Genomic DNA, 17,698 nt, shown 5'->3' with positions numbered 1-17,698 from the left:
TTTATTTATTTATTTATTTATTTATTTATTTATTTTTGGTTTTTTCGAGACAGGGTTTCTCTGTGTCATCCTGGCTGTCGTGGAACTCACTCTATAGACCAAGCTGGCCTAGAACTCAGAAATCTGCCTGCCTCAGCCTCCCAAGTGCTGAGATTAAAGGCGTGCGCCACCACTGCTCAGTGTAAATTGCCTTTCTATCTAGAGGTTCCAGAGGCTGGCAGGACAACGCTGAGGAGGACTAACAGTCTCTTTCACATTCAGCAAAACTGAGTCCAAGAGGCATAAGTTCAAGAGCCACAAGGCACATTGGTTGCTGAGAGGCAGAAAGGCTAGAACCAGAGCTGGGGACTCTCCAGTCCAGAAACAAAGACAGACAGAAATGACCATTCCACAACTGCTGGGCTCCTTGCCAAGACAGGCCCTTACTGAGAGAAGCCACTCTCCTTGTTGAGCTCCTTGAACTTCTCCAAGGCCTCAGTGTTCTCATTCTCCAAGGTCTACAGGTCCAACATGACCTCCTTCTGCTCTATCTACAGCTTGTCATAGAAAGATTTTGGCCTGTGATAGGGTCCGACCCAAGAGCAAAGAATGCCATGAACATAGGCCTGAAACATCACATGAATTCAGGCTATGTCCTGGACTACTCCAGCCCAGGGGATGTCATATCCTGGCTCCTACTTGGAGATCCTGGTGCTTGTTAAACTTGCTATCTTGGTCCTAGGCCAGCAGAGGCTGGATGTCCAGATGGACAGGGCCAAGGCTGTATGAACTCCCTCATAAGCCTGGAGGGGCAGACTAGCTCTCTAATTTCCCAAGAGTTTATGCCACATACTGGGGCCCACTAGAAACCTGTGATGTCTTTAGAAGAGGAATTCTTGATTCTGTGTGCCTATTGCTATACAGATGGCCAGAGCACATAATCTGCATTCCTGGAGATGAGACTCAACATCGGGACAGCTTTGTAAACTCCCCAACAGAGTCTCATGTGACACCAAGGTGAGTACTAGACCAAGTTCTGTGCTGCTTAAAGTGGGGCTCCCTGAACTTAGCACTGGCATCACCTGGAAATGGTGAGACTGGAAAATCTTCAGGCCCCACCCCAGACCTCCTGACTCCCCCAGGAAGAGTAAAAGCTAGTTGTTTTTACAATAGCTGGCTTTGCCAGCTAATGGCTTTTGTGGTGGACAAACTAGTGTTCTGGAATCCTTGACTTTCTGGCAGGAAAGTCTGGTTGCTTCCCAGAGGCTCCAGTTCCTGTACCCCATTACAGAAAGGCCCAGCTCAAGCCTCCAAGGAGAACCTCCTCCAAGAAGCTCCCCATCCCTGCCTAGGACCCACTGCGCCTTTCCCAGAAGCGTTTATTTCTTGCTGTTTTACACTGAAACTAAAGGCCAGCCCTCTCTGCATCTTTCCCTCCGGTCTCCATAGGCTTTCTATTCTCTCTCTCCCAAGTAACCAGCTCAGTCTCGCCAACATGTCTATGTATGAACTCAATAGGTAGGTACTAAAGGAAGGCACCAAGAGCAGCTGGTGTCCCTACAGCACTGGTGACGTCACAGGGGATGCTGTGAGCTCTCCAGGATACAATAGAATGTCCAGAGAAGGACTGCTGATGTCAGGAAACAGCCTTCACCTCCCTGCCAATTAGCTTTCCTGCTAAGTTCACAAGAAGGCAAGGTGCCCTTTTCAGGAGCCTCTCTGAGGACACAGGGAAGCCCTTTAGCACTTCTTCCTTACAAAGCTGGAAATCTCTACACTCCCTTAGGCACTTTTTAATTTGTTGGGAATTGGAAACTCAAATTCCAAACACAACTCAGGAATGGCTCTTCCTCTCCCTAAAAATCCCTAGTCAATAAAATGGGAAATAAAAATAATACTGAAAAATTAGATTAGGATGGTGGGGAGGAGGAAAGATGAGTTCCCTTATGTAAACGGGCAAACTGGGGAAGATCCGTGTGTGTGTGTGTGTGTGTGTGTGTGTGTATACAGAACAAAAGAAATCACAAGTGATAAGAAATTCTCTAAAATCCTCAGCAGGCACACACTCCAGCCATCAAACTATTAGCAAAGACGGGATGAGCTGTTGATGGGTCAGGCTGGAACCACCTGAAGACTGAGGATCCACAAGGGAGTCCTCAGACACTCCCAGGCCGACTGTGATGGTCTGATCTTGAAATCAGGAAGCTGAGGCAAGACAACTGGCACACGAAAGGCTAGCCTGAGCTACACTGAAACACCGTGTGGAAACAAAGCGCATCCAAGTCGTAGTCAATGCTTCTCCAAGACCTGCAGAAAAGCCAGACCCTACAGTCATCAGAATGGTGCATGAGCACTGGCTGTGGAACACCCTTCTCTAAAGCTACCTGGGATAGTGCACATTGTCTTAGGAAAGGTGACACTGTCCGCTTTGAACAAAATTCCTACAGAGTGTGAGCAGACAGGCAAAGGGCAGGGTCATAGTTAGGGTTATTATGGCTATGATGAAACATCATCCTAAGCAATTTGAAGAGGAAAGAAAAAGGAAAGAGGAAAAAATACAAAAATCAACTTGTATTTCTGTATTTCTGTTCTTCATTGAAAGAAGTCAGAGCAGAAACTCAAACAGGACAGGAATCTGGAGGCAGGAGCTGAAACAGAGGCCACAGAAGAATACTGCTTCTTGCCTTGCTCCTCCTGACTTCCTCATCCTGCTCTCTTATAGAATACAGGCCCCAGGGATGGCACCAGTCATAGCGGGCTGGTTCTTCCCCATCAATCACTAATTAGGAAATGCCTTATAGTCAGATCTTATAGAAGCATTTTCTCAGATGAGGTTCCCTTCCTTCAGGTAACTAGTTTGTGTCAAGTTGTCCTAAGACAGCACAACTGACCCCTTGTCAACTTGACATACAAACACATTACTAAGCCACAGCCCTTCCTTTCTTATTGTCTCCATGAACTCGCATCGGAAACAAAAATACCTATAAAAGTCCCAGAGTCTTTACAAATTCAGACATTAAAATTTCAATCCCTTTAAAATAGATAATCTCTCTTAAAATCCAAAGCCTTTTAAAATTCAAAGTCTCTCAAGAGTGGGCTTCAGAAAAATTTCATATATATATATATTTCTTACTTCAAAAGGGAAGAACCAGGGCACAGTTCACAATCAAATCAAAGCAAAACCAAAACAAGAACAACCACCACCACAAAGAACTCCAACTGTTCAATATGTAGGATCCATTCATGATCATCTGGGTTCCTCCAAAGGGCTTGTGTTACTTCTCTGGCTCTGCCCTCTGTAGCACACATAGCTTGTCTTCTAGGTATGGCTAACTCCACTCCACAGCTGCTGTTCTTAGTGATCATCCCATGGTACTGGCATCTCCAAAACTGCCGGGGTTTCTGCTGTAGCTGGGCTGCACTTTCGCCACTTGGCTGTTCTTATGGTGCCAAACCTCAACTTCTCTCCATGCCTGCTTCAATCTTGGGCCTCCACTAATGGCCTCTCCTTGTCTCTCACAGTGCCAAGCCTCACTTCATGACCCCTTCATGTCTTCAAAACCAGTACCACCTGGGTGACTCTTACACTACCAAGTTTGGGTGCCAGATGGGGCACAACCTTGGCTGCCTCTGTAACACAGCTTCTGTGTGCTGAGTTTCAGGAAAGACTTCCCAGATTTCACCTCAACAATGTTGGTCTCTTCTTAATTACTGCTCATGTCTTAACTTTAGCTAACCAGCATTGATTGTCCCAGTAACACAAAGGTTTCACTTCAGTGGTGCTAGTTTTTTGTTTTGTTTTGTTAATTGTGGCTGATACTTAAGCCTCAGCTGATCAGAATGAAAGAATCTTAGTTGAAAATAGCAAATGGCCCTGACATTCAGAGGTCTTCCCTCTGAAACTTCACAAGCCAGGCCTCCATCTTCAGCACTGTTCTCAACACTCGTACCTTCCAAGCTCCTACAGAAGAGCCAGCTGAGCTCTTAACACTCAATGGCTTTTCTAGTTCAAAGTCCCAAAGTCCTTCCACAATCCTCAAAATGACATAGGTCTTTCACGGCACTATCTCACTATGGTGGCACTTGTTTTAGGGTTACTATTGCTATAATGAGACACTATGACCAAAAGCAAGTGGCAGAGGAAAGGGTTTATTTGGCTTACCCTTTCATACCACTGTCCATTGTTGAAGGAAGTCAGGAAAGAACTCAAACAGGATAGCATAAGAGATCAGCACAAGCTCAGGACACCCAAAACCAAGCTCTCAGCACAAAGAAGATTAATTTGCCCCATAAAGGCAAAGGTCAGGAAATAAGAGACAAAGACAGTAGATAGAGCACAAGGGAGAAGGAAAAAGAGGTATTTGCCCCAGAGGGACAAAGGACTGCCTCTGGATAGACAGACAGGTGTGAGGTTAGTCCCAAGATGATTTGATTTCTTTACCATTTGGTATTGACTTTAAAATATAATTAGCAAGCTGGAGAGATGGCTCAGTGGTTAAGAGCACTGACTGCTCTTCCAGAGGTCTTGAGTTCAATTCCCAGAAACCACATGGTGGCTTACAACCATCTGTAATGGGGTCTGATGCCCTCTTCTGGTGTATCTGAAGAGAGCAATGGTGAACTTATAAATAAAGAAATCATTTTAAAATATATAATTAGCAAGACCTTCAACAGGCACCAGTTTAGAAAGGAGCAGGGTGAAAATAAAGCCTTCCTCCCTCATCACCCCCAATGCTCAGTTTGTCCTCATTGGGGTGCCCTCACTCCCAGCTCCCTAATATAAAACCCTTGCTGCTGACTGTCAAATGGCTGTGCCTGTTTCAGCTCATGCTGGAGTTTTCCAGACTTAGGACAGGAAGGCAGTCCTTCCTTGACTTCTCCTAGCTAAGGAACTGTGACCTGGAAGTATAGGATGAAATACACCCTTTCTTTCCCTAAATTGCTTTTGGCTATGTATGTGCCTCAGCAAAAGAATAAAACTAGGGCACCCTGTTGGGTCACAGAAGCCCAGGCTATCTGAACAGAGAGGGATCTTCAAATAGTTTTGCTCCACCATATTAGAATACATGTTGGGTTATTTCCAATATAAAGTAGGGTTAGGGAGTTACGAGCACTGGCTGCTCTTCCAGAGGACCCAGGTTCAATTCCCAGCACCTATATGGCAGCTCACAACTGCTCCTGAGACTCCAGTTCCAGGGGATCCGACACTCTCACACAGACATATATGCACATAAAATAAAAATAAATGAAATAAAATTGATAAAGCTGTCAAGCCCAGCCCAGAAAACACATGTTCACATTAATGTTGAGATTGTTTCAGTGCTACACTGACCCAGCTGAACTCGCTCATGCAGCGATAGCTGAGAACCCCTGGTCTGATGCTCTTTCTACCCCGTCTCCTGAGGAAATACCTGATGAGCAGAGGTAGTTGGTTCTCTTCCACCTGAACACCATTTGAGCCACAGAGCAACCTAAGGGCAAAGCCTCATCCTCTTGTTCTAATCACTAGTCAGAGTTTGTTTCCTAGTAACAAACATGGTTTCTGCCAAAGAAGGACATTTGAGATGTCTTTGCTTTGGTGACAGTGACATAGAAAGAGCTCTTGGCCCATCTTATAAAGTGAGTCAGTGGTTGCAATGCAGAAGTTTGCAGTCTTTTCTGAGATGCAGATTTCATTCCAGGTAAGCAGTTGTGCAGAGGGCTGTCGGAGAAGGTAGATGGTTCTGAGCTGAAGTCATTATGGGAAGGAAGGTAATTCTGTGATTTGCTATAATCTTGGAGTGACACCGTGGAGACTCTTCTTGCCAGAAATCTCCAACAGCCCACAGCAAAAGCTCTTTATGCACACCCAGTTCCTACAAACATCCACTGACTCTGGAGCTCTGATACAGGTGAGTGGGATGCTATTAAATGTGCAACAGGTTGGGGGATTTGTTGGATGTGTGTGTGTGTGTGTGTGTGTGTGCGCGTGTACAAAAATTCTCAGAATGGGTACTGATTCCATAGAGGTCTTAAATTGGGGGTGTTTTAGTTTGGGTGAGAGTCCTTTCCATTGAATCAATGGTTTATTTTAGAATTTTAGGGAGACCCTTGACTATAGTAGTAGGTGATTATGGGTAGTAGGTGACCAGGTGTGGGTGTTTCTTCAATCAGCATGGGGGCTGGCCTAACTCCTCTCAGCACCTGCTCCTTCAACCAGTGAACTCTCTGGCCTCCTGAGGCACAGCGAGGGGGTTGGATAGGTCAGGTCAGTGAGCAGAGAGGCAGCAAGTGCTGGCCGCAGTTGTGTTGGCTGAGGTGGTAGCCTTGGGCTCTCAGCCAAATTCTCTCAGCAGCAAATGCAGTTTACAGGCCAGCAGGAAGCTCCAAGGCAGAGTAGGAGCGCCTCTAAGCCAGCCATGCTGCCATCTACAACTCCACCCCCTCCTCCTACACCTTTTCCTCTTTCTTCAGTCTCCTTGGGGCAGCAGCCAATTGGGCTACGCCCCGGAAGCCAGGATGCGGCCTCTAAGAGTCACCCAAAAGTTTCGGCCCCAGGCCCGCTGGCCCTGGCCAGTGGGCCTTACCGCCTCACTGCTGCCCTCACCCCAGGCCACCACCAAGGTAGGCAGAAAACAGCCAGGTTGTCCCTGGTATCTCTGGAGCCATCTGTCAGTGCTAAGCCCAGCCAAACGAGGCAGAGTGAGAAGAGGTTGAAGGTCGCTATGGAACCTCACCGCCGGGAGCTGCTTGTCCTATGGCAGCAGAGTCTGGCTCAGGCCCTGATGGAGGTAGAGGCTATGCTAAGAAGCAGAGGAAGAGCTGTGCCTAGACAAATGGCCACAGCTGGAGGAGGCAACAGGAGGCCTCAAGGAGGAGCTGTTGCTCCAAGTGCAACTGGCCAAGAACCAGGACCACTTCCAGGACCTGCGCTCTTCACTGAAGAAGATGCAACTTCTCCTGCTGCCCACTCTTTAACTGAAGGGTATCATCCGGCTGCCACAGTCCACAAAGGAAGCAGGTGAGTTTGCAGTCCCAAGGGGCCCCTGCAGCCTGCTGGCTACCCCTCCTGTCTGTAGCTCACTGAGCTGGGTAAGGACCTGGTCCAGGCCATTGTTCTACAAGAGTGACACCTGTCTTAGCCTACCATGGAAGGGACCGATGTCATGCCTTGACCTGAGTTCACACATCCTGTCTCAGTCTTTAGTGTCTCTGGGAACAAAAACACACTACCAGAAGCCTTGCCTTCTATGTCATGATCGCCACTTCTAAAGGGTCCTCAGGAGGTTCTCATGTCAGGTGGCTGGGCAGAGGTTGGAGGACACCTTGGAAGGGTGTGAGTCATCCCTTTTCTTTTCTTTTTTTTTTTTTTTTTTTTTGTTTTTCCACACAGGGTTTCTCTGTATAGCCCGGGCTGTCCAGGAACTCACTCTGTAGACCAGGCTGGCCTCGAACTCAGAAATCCGCCTGCCTCTGCCTCCCAAGTGCTGGGATTAAAGGTGTGCGCCACCACCGCCCGGCCGAGTCATCCCTTTTCTAAACTCATCATTTGTCAGCTTTTTGGGAGCCAAAGGTTGCAGTTAGCCAGAAGGGAATCTATGCCAAGGGCAGAAAGCCTATATTTTGATCTCTGCCCCACCCCCTTTTAGGATCACTAGAACCTTTTCTCTTTGTGTCCCAGTATTTTAGCTGGCCTGGATTTGCTGTGAATTATGCACAATGGCTTCCTCAATTTTCTTTTAGAAACTATAAGCCCAGAAAAGTTAAGGAAGTTGCATTGCACCATGGGAAAATCCTGGTAGTTGGGTGAGGCTCAGTTCTCTCCCTGGGAGTCCAGTTCCCTCTGGAGGAGAGCTGGTGACTGATTCCTTTGTGAGGTCTCTTTGGAACCGCCACGTGCTTGTTCTTGAATCTATTATTCTTGCTATCTCCGAGAGAGCACTGTGGCTTACGGTGCTTAAAATGCTCAGGAAGGGTTGAGTACCAAGAGTTCTGAATTATTGTCTATTGCTTTATTTGACACATTCAGAGCCTGGAGACAGCAGCCATGACTTGGGCAAGTCCCACCTTTGTCTAAAGTGATTCAATGTACATAATAAAATCAATAAAGACAAGCATGTAAGAGGAGAGAGAATGAAAAGAGCAAGGGAAACAAACAGCAGCAGCAGAACGCCCTTAGCAGCTTGTGGGCCAGAGAGAGAAGAGAACAGTTCCTGTTGGGATTAAAGGCTGTTCTTCTGAAGGGAGTGGTTTTATATGGTTTTCCTTCTGTCCACTCACATTTCCATGAGCCATCTCAAACCTCCTTTCTCTAGCTGAAGGAAACTGACAGCCTAAACAGACAGCCACATAACAGTCTCTACCTTGGATTTCTGGCTTTTCCACTCTTCTTTCCTCAGACATGCATCCTAAATGTGGTTGTCAGAGTTCCCCCACAAAGCTGTCAGTCTCCTCAGACAGCCCTCTGAAGTTGTTCAGAAAGGGCTGTCCCATGCCCTAGGAGGAGAAGGGCCTCATCAGAGTGAGTTTTCCCTTCTCATCACTTCTATATATTTTTGAAGAAGGAAGTTTGTCAAAGATCTGTTTCCAGAAGTCTCTCTGAGAAGCACAGAAGTTAGAGGGCAGCCAAGAAGTCCTCACAGGGATGTGCATGCATCAGTCCTAGCATTCATCTCTGGACTAAAGTTACTAGTGGACATACAGCCACTTATTATGTATGCCCTCCATACCTGGCAGCTAAAGGTGCTTCTCTGGTTTGACCTTTAAGGAGATTCTCCTGACCTCCAAGAAAGGGTGTAGCATAAGATTGAGATTCATCTCTAGGGCTGTGATTTCAGATCCATTCCCTTAAATTTCAAAATTCTAAGGGTCAGGAAATCCACAGAAAAATTCTTTCCAATGAAGTTAGGCTTGTTTTGTTTAATGGATTAGCAGAAATTAGGGTAGCATTTGATATTGCAAGACACTTGTCTGGAGCCATTTGTGGACATGGTGTGTGAGTCAATGGTTGTGTCTTTGTAATACTGTGACTAGAAAATCACAAGAGTTGGTTTGGGGGAGGCAGAGCTCCTGTCCTGGGACTCATGTGCTGCTGTTGACCATAACATGACTTACTTTAATGTCTAACTGGCTTATGCCATCCCCAGTGCCACAGAGTGGCATCTTATCATCTTCTTCATTACAGCCAGGTCCCAAATCCAGAAATTTAGCAGGGAGAAGAATAGCTCACAGTTCCAGATTAGAATCCATTTAGGGACGTCAAGGCAGGCACTCAGTCAGCTGTCACATCACACCCGCAGTCAGGAGCAGAGAGAAAGAGCAGCCATGTCACCTGCCTGCCTCTCAGTCAGCTGTCATATCACACAGTCAGGCTGTAGCTTCCTTCATGTTACACAGTTCAGGTCCCAGATGATGAAGTGATTCTACCTCTTACGGTGGGTCTTCCCACCTCAGTTAACAATCTGTAAAATCCTCCTCAGACATGCCCACAGTCAGTGTAATGTAGATAATTCTCCATTGAGAATCAGTCTTTCCCCATGAATTATCTAGGTCTGGTCAGACTAATAATAACAGCTAACAAGCCCACTGCCCAGCATCAGCACCAGGCTTTGAGCCCTACATCTGGAGTCTCCAATTGGACCATAGGCTGCATGCTCCTAAATATAAAAAGATTTTAAAGGAATTTCCTGAATGTCTTTTGCCCATAAGGAAACTCATAGTATATATGGTAGATTCAAGCTCTCTGGCCAACTTCATTACCCAGGAGGAGCAGACCACTTCCAACCACCAAATTCCAACACAGTGCACTTGCCTCCAGGACATACATGCTAACCAAACAAAATTCAATCATGCTGTGAGCTCCTCTGACCATCTCACACCTCTATTGGTACTTTTTCCTAAGCTGTACCTGGGTGCCCATCAACAAGACTTCAATTGGACATTCGTAACAAGATTGGTACACTAGATACCTCTCTGGCTTGAGTTCTAAAGACTTCCTCTTCCAGTGAAGGATCAAGACCTGCCGCAAAGTTAGGCCTCCTTGGAATTAGAACACTGAATGAGGTGGGGAATTACTCAGTGATTACCACCAGCCTGTACTATCCTGAGATAAAACCCAAGACCTTATAAATGCAAGGCAATTACTCTGTTACCAAGCTACATGACAGACCTCTAAGTCAAGTCTATCAATAGAGTCACAAGGCACACAGCAAGACAGATTTGGCTGTCATTGGGAAACCACAAGATTCATGGCACTTGAGAATGATTTTTAGACCCTAACCTATCCAAGAGGCCTCTGGTCTTTGACACAAATAACTCCTACATCGCTTTTGTCACATAGTTCATGGGAGGAGGGTACCACGCCTGACTTGACTCCTTGTCCTGTCTGTTGCTGAATGAAAGGACTTTGTGTTGCTCAAACAGAAGCCTGCACGATCTTACCAGTGCCCATGGTCAGAACAAGGCTCATGGCCTCAACAGGAGCTCCTTGGACAGGGAACAGGATAGTGTCTGCTTCTTACCTGACCAGTGCAGGTTCTATACTCCTGCTCAACCTGCCTCTGTGTCCATTCTACATCACTTTGTCCCTGCAGAGGCTCCCAAGGTGCACCCGCAGCTGCCTGTGAGCCAGCTCTTGGCCCACAGAGACCAGGGCATAATCATGGTTTCCAGTCTTTGGTTATGTTGTGCTCTCCACTGATATACTCACGTAAATACAGCATTGTTATTTTTTGTTCTATTTGAGAGATTTGCAGTGCTTGTTGTTAATCTACTTTTCAAACCAAGAGTATGTAGAACCAAGAATATCAGCCTCAAAGCATTACTGGGAAAGCACCTTGGGGTGTGAGGTACAATATGGAAAGACTAGGCCCTGGCTAGGCACTCTGCCTATTTGAATTTAAATGCTGCACAGGGAAACTTTCCAAGCAAAGTGCATCTCAAGTACCCAAGCTGTCCTCAACCTGGCTTTGCAGTTTAGACTTGAGTTTAGCATCATCCTGCTTTTCACTTCCCAATTGCTGGGATTGTGTGGGGCCAATAGAGCCTGTGAGAATAACAGGTGTTATTGAGTCCTGGCCTTCCTGCCTGCCGGGCCATCACTCTGCATTGTCCGTGGCTGCTTTTTCCTTGCCTTCCCCCCACCCCGACTCAGCACATAATCTCAAAACCTACAGGACCTACAATCTGTCTGCCTTTGTTGGCTGTAGTGCAGACCAGAGGACACCCACACTCAGCCTGAGGGCACTTTTGTCTTGGCAGGTTCTATACTGCCACTATTCCATGTTCTTCTGCTAGCTACTCATCACACTTTACCAGAACCTGATGGAGTATTAGTGATGGAGTATTGAGTCTTATCTGCTGAGACATTGTGGGAATGTTGTCAACAACTAGGCACATGGCTTCTCTGAGTGTGTGCCCCCTAACCCAAGTCCCACATTGTATTCAGCCCTGGAGGCTCGCTCTGGGTATATTTCCAAGTGCCTGTACTTGAAGCAGATGGTCTTTCCTCCTCCCTGTTAGTACTGATGTAATTTCTCAACATCGTGCAAAGGGTGACTCAATGAAGGAATGAGACATTCCTAAGCAGTGTTGGAAAATAAACTCAGTTTCCCACATAGGAAGTACTAAGGGGTTTCTAATTAAGCAGAGAGAAAGTTCTTCCTTTGGAAGGAGGATGTGAAGAAGAGTTTACCCTGTGTTCCAGGAGAGGCTCTTGGAAAGTGTATCTTGGCTTTTGGTCAGTTTGGAGCAAGCTAGTTACCAGGGTTGAGGGTGAGGGTAGTTTCCCCTTGACATCAGCAGTTTCTTTCCTGAACATTCTATTGTTCCTGGAAACCCCTATCATACTCTGTGATGTCACCAGTGTTGTGATGACACCAGTAGCTCTTGGTAGGTTCAGTGGCTCGAGGGTTCCCCCATAGACATGTTGGCAAGACTGAGCAAGTTATTTGGGAGATAGAATGGAGAGCCTAGAGAGACCAGAGAGGAGCAGAATGATGTCAGTCTTCAGAATCGGCGAGAAGTGAATGATCCTGGAAAATGCACAGTGAGTCCTGGGCAAGGATTGGAGGTTCCCAGAGGAAATGAGCTGGAGCTGGGTTTGCCAAGAGTGGGGATCAGGAGCTGGGATCCTCTGAGAAGCAAGTGGACTTCCCCGCTTGTCATAGTCAAGTTTTTCTCAAAGTCAAGTTTTCCAGAACATTGGTTTGTCTATTCCAGAAGCCAGGAGTTAGGAAGGACACTGCTATTTTACTGAGAACTCTTACTGTCAGGGGTGAGAGGGTTGGCAGAGGAAACATGAAGAAGAAGGGATGGACCAAGGAAGTGTCCCCGCTCCAGGCATCACTCCACTTCGTCGTTGGTGGATTCCTTTGGGTATAGTGAATATCTGTTACTAGTAAGAGGACAAGAAAGATGCTTCTGGCCAAAACCCCTTGTCTCAGGCTTTACAACAGAATTACTCTGACCATGTCTCCCTGATAGTGGCCCCTTAGGTTTCTGAGTGAGCAGGTGTGGGTGGCAAGCAATTCTCTATTGCAGCAAAAAACAGAACCTGTGGACCAAGATAAAGACTGGCTTTTACCTGCAGAATCTGGGTGTTCTAGGCTGTGAGTAGGGCGACTTCATGAGATTTTCTATCTACAGCCATGTGCTGTAGTGGCCTAGCAGGGAATCTGGGCATCTCCACAACACCTGAATGCTTTGTGGACTTTGCCATTTTTTCCTGGCTTCTGAAAACACTTCCTTCAGTGTTCTGAAGCCAAGTTGCATCCTGTGCAACTGTGAATATGCCTGAGGAGGCTGTAGCCTTGATCTCTTGAGTGTGTGCTAAGGAAGCCAGAGGAAACCAATGCCCACCTCTCTAAGAGAGAGCTATAGGAAAGTTGACATTTACAGCCTGAGATTTCAGAGCCAACTAGGGAAAAAAAAAATCTCCTAAGTCAGTTCACTTCCTGATCATGCTTAAGTGTGCTAGTATTGGACCAATAGTGTGTAGGGTAGATGCTGTGGCTGCACTTCAGTGTTTGTTGAAGATATCTGAACTCTTCTGTGACAGGACAGTGTCATGAACAGCAACCACATGCAGTAGACTCGTCATGTGTTTTCCTGGGCTCGGGCTCCTGACATGGAGGTATGTTGTCTCACATGTTCTTATAGCCAAGTTCTCCCAAATTGCCAGGACACAGTTGTTCCCTCCTAGGGTCTAAGATCTGCAGGCAATCCTTCACACAGTCTAGATCCACTGTCCTATCTTCATCATATGCATCCTACCATGGATCGGTTGCGTTAGTGTCTTCATGAGGACAACTTTCATGCCAGTCTAGGGATACCTTGCTTCTAAACTCCCGTGGGAGCCTGTGTAAGAAGGCTTTGAACTGTAGACGGAGCAGAGTTAGAATGTTCTTCCCACAAGGTGGCCTTCGAGGAAGAATTGTATAAACTACAAGCGAACACATTGAAAGCAAGGGCATGAAGGAAATGTGATGTTATATATCTCTGTGAGAAAGACAAAGAGCTGGGGGGAATGTTGTTTGATTTTTCTCACATGATCAGATAGGTTAAGACACAAGACTAGGTATAGTCCCTCACTGTACTTGAATATACTTAAGGCAATGAATTTAACTTATGTTTTGTTGTATATTAGTCAAGCTTCTCTGAAGTAACAGAACTTATAAAATGAAACTCTTTCTGTTATCTATATAATAAATATGTATTTTTAAATATATTTAAATATAAACATATATGTAATAAATATTATATATGTATATTATTTAATAGAATGTATTAGGATGAATTATAGGCTGTGGTCCATCTAATCCAACAATATTGAAGAATCTTGTAGTTCAGTTCATGAGGTAGCTAGATGTCTCAGCTGGTCTTCAATATATACCTATAAGTTAGAATCTTGAAGAAGTTGGCTCTAATACTACTGAAGAAATGGACTCACTAGGAAAGGCAGGAGCAAGCAGGCAAAAGAGAGAACTGCCTTCCTTCACATGCTTCATATGTGCTGACAGCAGAAGGTGTGGCTCAGAGTAATGGTAGGTCTTCACATCTCTAAAGATCTAGATGAAAGTGTTATCTTCCTACCTCAAAGATCCATGTTACAATTATATCATCCCATTTCATGTGATTTAATTAGGAAAAAAAAGTCCCTCACAGGTTGTAGAGAAATGGCATGAGGTGACTGCTCCCAGCCTGCTAGCTGCAAGGTGACTTAAGGGTATCTGTGAATCCCAGCACACCGGGACACCGAGAAAGCATACTTTCTCAGCAGAGAATCCTGATGTTCGCCAAGTAAGCCGCATGCCTGAGGAAGTGGCCTTCATGGTCATCTTCTCATGAGAAAAGAGTTGGACTGCTGACAGAATTCTCAGTCTGTGAGGAGGTTTAGGTTACCTTGAACCCAGGTAAACTATTGCTTGAGAAACAGAAGCTGCTGAGAATTAGAAGCTTTATTCTGCTTGCCTTTAAACAATGCTGGAGAATTCAATAGAGTGTGCAGTGGCTCATGATTACTCTGCATCCCCCGTGTCCTGACCCTACCCAGGGACCCCAACACACTAGACATTGACAACAGATATGCTTAGTATTTGTGTTTTAGTAAATTCCAGATGTTACCTGGACAACCAAGACTTGCCATCACAGGCTACTTAAGTAGTAAAAAAAATTGTTCATTCGCACTATTGTTGAGGGCAAAAGCCTTGATGACCACGCCCACTCAGTCAGTCAACAGGGTCTCTTTGAAATTTTCTTTGTTAGGCAGAGTCTTAGCCTCACTGGTCACAGGGAAGGTCAACAAACTTCATTGTGGACTCAACTTCTCACCTCTACAAGATGTATCTCCAGATCAGTTTCACATTTACTTTAACATCTGAAAGATACAGTCCAACCATCCCTGTGGAGTCTAGCATTCAGGGAGGGCACAGGAGGCACACCTAGGAGAGAGTAGATTAGAGAGCTGGAATATTTGCATTTTCTAGCTTCCCAGGCTCATTGGTTTGGGCCAAAGTATGGCAGCCTATGATAAAGGGAGCTGCATTTGGAGGAAGCTGCTCACCTTGGAGCTGCCTGGAAGAGTGAGCCCCAGAGCAAGGGCCTGGTCCGCCACTGTCCAGTGTTCCTGTGCTGGGAAACAAGCCAACACTGCTCAGCCTGGGGAGCTTGCAAAGCAGGCTGGCTAACAGGCACAGGATGCCAGGAGGTCTGCCAGTCTTTGCCTTAGATTTCCAGGGCAAGCAATTCATTGACCAGGCTGTCCATGTCCTCTGCCCACTGTGTTCTCCCTTCCAAGAAGAGTTAACTTTCTTCTCCCTGGTATCCCTGGGTTCCTGTGAGAAGGTTCTCTTGTTAAGAACACATTTAAGGGTGGATGAGTTGATCTCCTACAGGAATCTGAGCTGTAGGAATAATCTGACCCTTCACTGTAGTCCTGCATAGTCTCCCTAGAGACCTGCATAGAGGTTCCCGGGTTGTCCACGTTCACCTGGCATCTAATCAAGGCCGTGCTTATCTCTCCTGAACTGTGACTCAGGATAGCTATGCTGCTATTTTCTAAAAATAATGCTTTTGCACCACTTTAGAAATGCAGGGTTTTTTTTTTCCCTAGTCCAGCATGATGGGTATATCTCAGTTAGAATTCTAAGAGTTTTAAAGGCTGAGGGAAAAAAAAATCCAGGCCTAGTTACTGTCTGACCCTTCTCCCCTGGGGGTGCCCAGAATGACCTCTGAAAGGTCATGGTGCATTGTCCAGTTGCTAGAGCTGGTGGAGTCTGAACAGCTGACATGGCAGGTCCCCACCAGGCCTGTGTCCCAGCTACCTTCCTCCTCTAGGTATAAAAAAAATTCAGCACGAACTCAAACAGACCAGAGACCAGGACCAGAGCCTCCTGCAGACAGAGCTGCTGCAGAAGGAACAATGAGCATGCCAGGTAAGTGAGCCACCTCTGAGCCCATCCTTAGCAACCATGGCATCCATGGGGTGGGCTTTCCTCCTTGACATCGGTTTCCTTTGTGAGAATAGGTACTGATTTTGTGTAGCCAGTGGCCCAGCCAGGATGCTTCTGAGTCTGATTGCCTTTCCTTGTCTTACAGAACCCCTGAGAGAAATGAGGATGATGAAGGAAAACATGGACAACTTGAATTCATGACATTCATCAGTCTAGGATCAAGACCTCCTCAAAAAAGCCACCTCATTGTAGCTGAGAACTCCACAGTGAGTCAGATATCAACCACACCCAGAGCATAGGGTGCCCTCTCAGTCAGTACAGAAGCTGAGTCCATGTCACACACAAGAATTGCTGAAGAGAGTGCACTGCAGTGAGGATGGCCACCCCTCTCATGGCAGTCACTTGAATAATAATAATAATAGAAATAATAATGGCGGCTGGATTTTGCAATTTCACAGCCTGGATGAGAAAGGATCTATAGAGAATGTCTGAGCCATCTTCGACGCCTCTGGGCAGGCAGATGCTCCACACCAGGCAGATGAACTTCCACTTATCTCCTTTGGATGGAAAGGTTTGAGAAGAGGAAATGCTGTGGCCCAGGTAGCACTGTGGGATACATTTCCCCGGGGATACATTTCCCCACAGAGACTGAGGCTCCCCTCTTGCTGAAGGCTTCAGAGCATTGCTGAGGCACAGCCAGAGCTGCTGGCACCTGGGAGGAGTCTGGGAGTGTAAATTAGCACCATCAGGACCATCAGGGATCCTTTAGTAGAGATGAGCAAAGAGAATTAGAAAGACTTTGAACAAAAGCCTGAAACTGTCTCATCCTTGGCCTTGGGAGAGTTTTATCTTCAAAGCCCCTAGAGGCATGGCCACCCTTGACTTGATAGGCTATTACAATCTGTACCCAAGGCCAGACAGATGGGGTAGGTCTTGCTACAATCTATTTTTTAATCAATCTTTTAATCAATTTTTAAATCAATTTTCTAGCTTAGATATTGTTTTCTTTGAGGTTTTCATTGGTTTCAAGGTTTTAATTGATGTTATTGCTTTTGTTCTTGTCAGTGATTGGCTGTTTTATTAAAGCTATACACTGTATATAATTGTTGTGTGTGAGCCCCTGTCGAGTGAAATGACTATTTTCATGAATAAAAAAGTGATTTCACTCTTTTTTTCCCATTAATTTATTTATTCACTTGACATCCCAATCACAGCCTCCCTTCCTCCAAGTGTCCCTCTCACACAGGGTCTTCTCCCATCCCTCTCCTTCACTTCTGAGAAGGGGGAACCCCCTAGGTATCCACCCACCCTGGCACATCACATCACTGTAGGACCTGACATATCCTCTCCCAGTGTGGCCAGACAAGGCAGCCCAGTTGGGAGAATAGGACCTACAGGCAGGCGACAGTGTCATGGATAGCCCCCAGTCCAATTATTGGGAGACTCAGATGAAAACAAACCTATACACCTGCTACATATGTGTGTGGGGCTTAGGTCCAGCCGCTATATGCTCGTTGGTTCATGATTCAGTCTCTGTGAGCCCCCAAGGGTCCAGATTAATTGACTCTCTTGGTCTTCTTGTGGCGTCCCTTTCCCCTCCAGGTTCCTCAGTCCTTCCCACAACTCTTTCACAAGGCTTCCAGAGCTCGTTCTAATGTTTGGCTGTGTGTTTCTTCATCTGTTTCGGTCAGCTGCTGGATAGAGCCTCTAGGAAGACAGTTCTGCTAGGCTCCTGTCTGTGAATCCAGGCTGACAGATACATAGTCTGAGGCTCCCAGTAATTAAGAGAG

The 17,698-nt window shown here is 46.2% G+C and overlaps 1 long non-coding RNA gene across 1 annotated transcript; it reads left to right on the top strand.

Annotated features, from left to right (window-relative positions):
- Positions 1 to 13,028: 13,028 nt before the first annotated feature.
- On the top strand, positions 13,029 to 16,190 carry LOC114609669. Its single transcript, XR_003709568.1, has 3 exons — positions 13,029 to 13,090; positions 15,793 to 15,890; positions 16,054 to 16,190. It is a non-coding gene; the product is annotated as an uncharacterized LOC114609669 (long non-coding RNA).
- Positions 16,191 to 17,698: the final 1,508 nt, after the last annotated feature.

This window comes from Grammomys surdaster, unplaced genomic scaffold (assembly GCF_004785775.1).
Source record: "Grammomys surdaster isolate TR1022 unplaced genomic scaffold, NIH_TR_1.0 125979, whole genome shotgun sequence".
NCBI classification, from domain to species: Eukaryota; Metazoa; Chordata; class Mammalia; order Rodentia; family Muridae; genus Grammomys; species Grammomys surdaster.
Note: the sequence above shows the minus strand (reverse complement) of the source record. Positions and strands in the feature narration are given on the sequence as shown.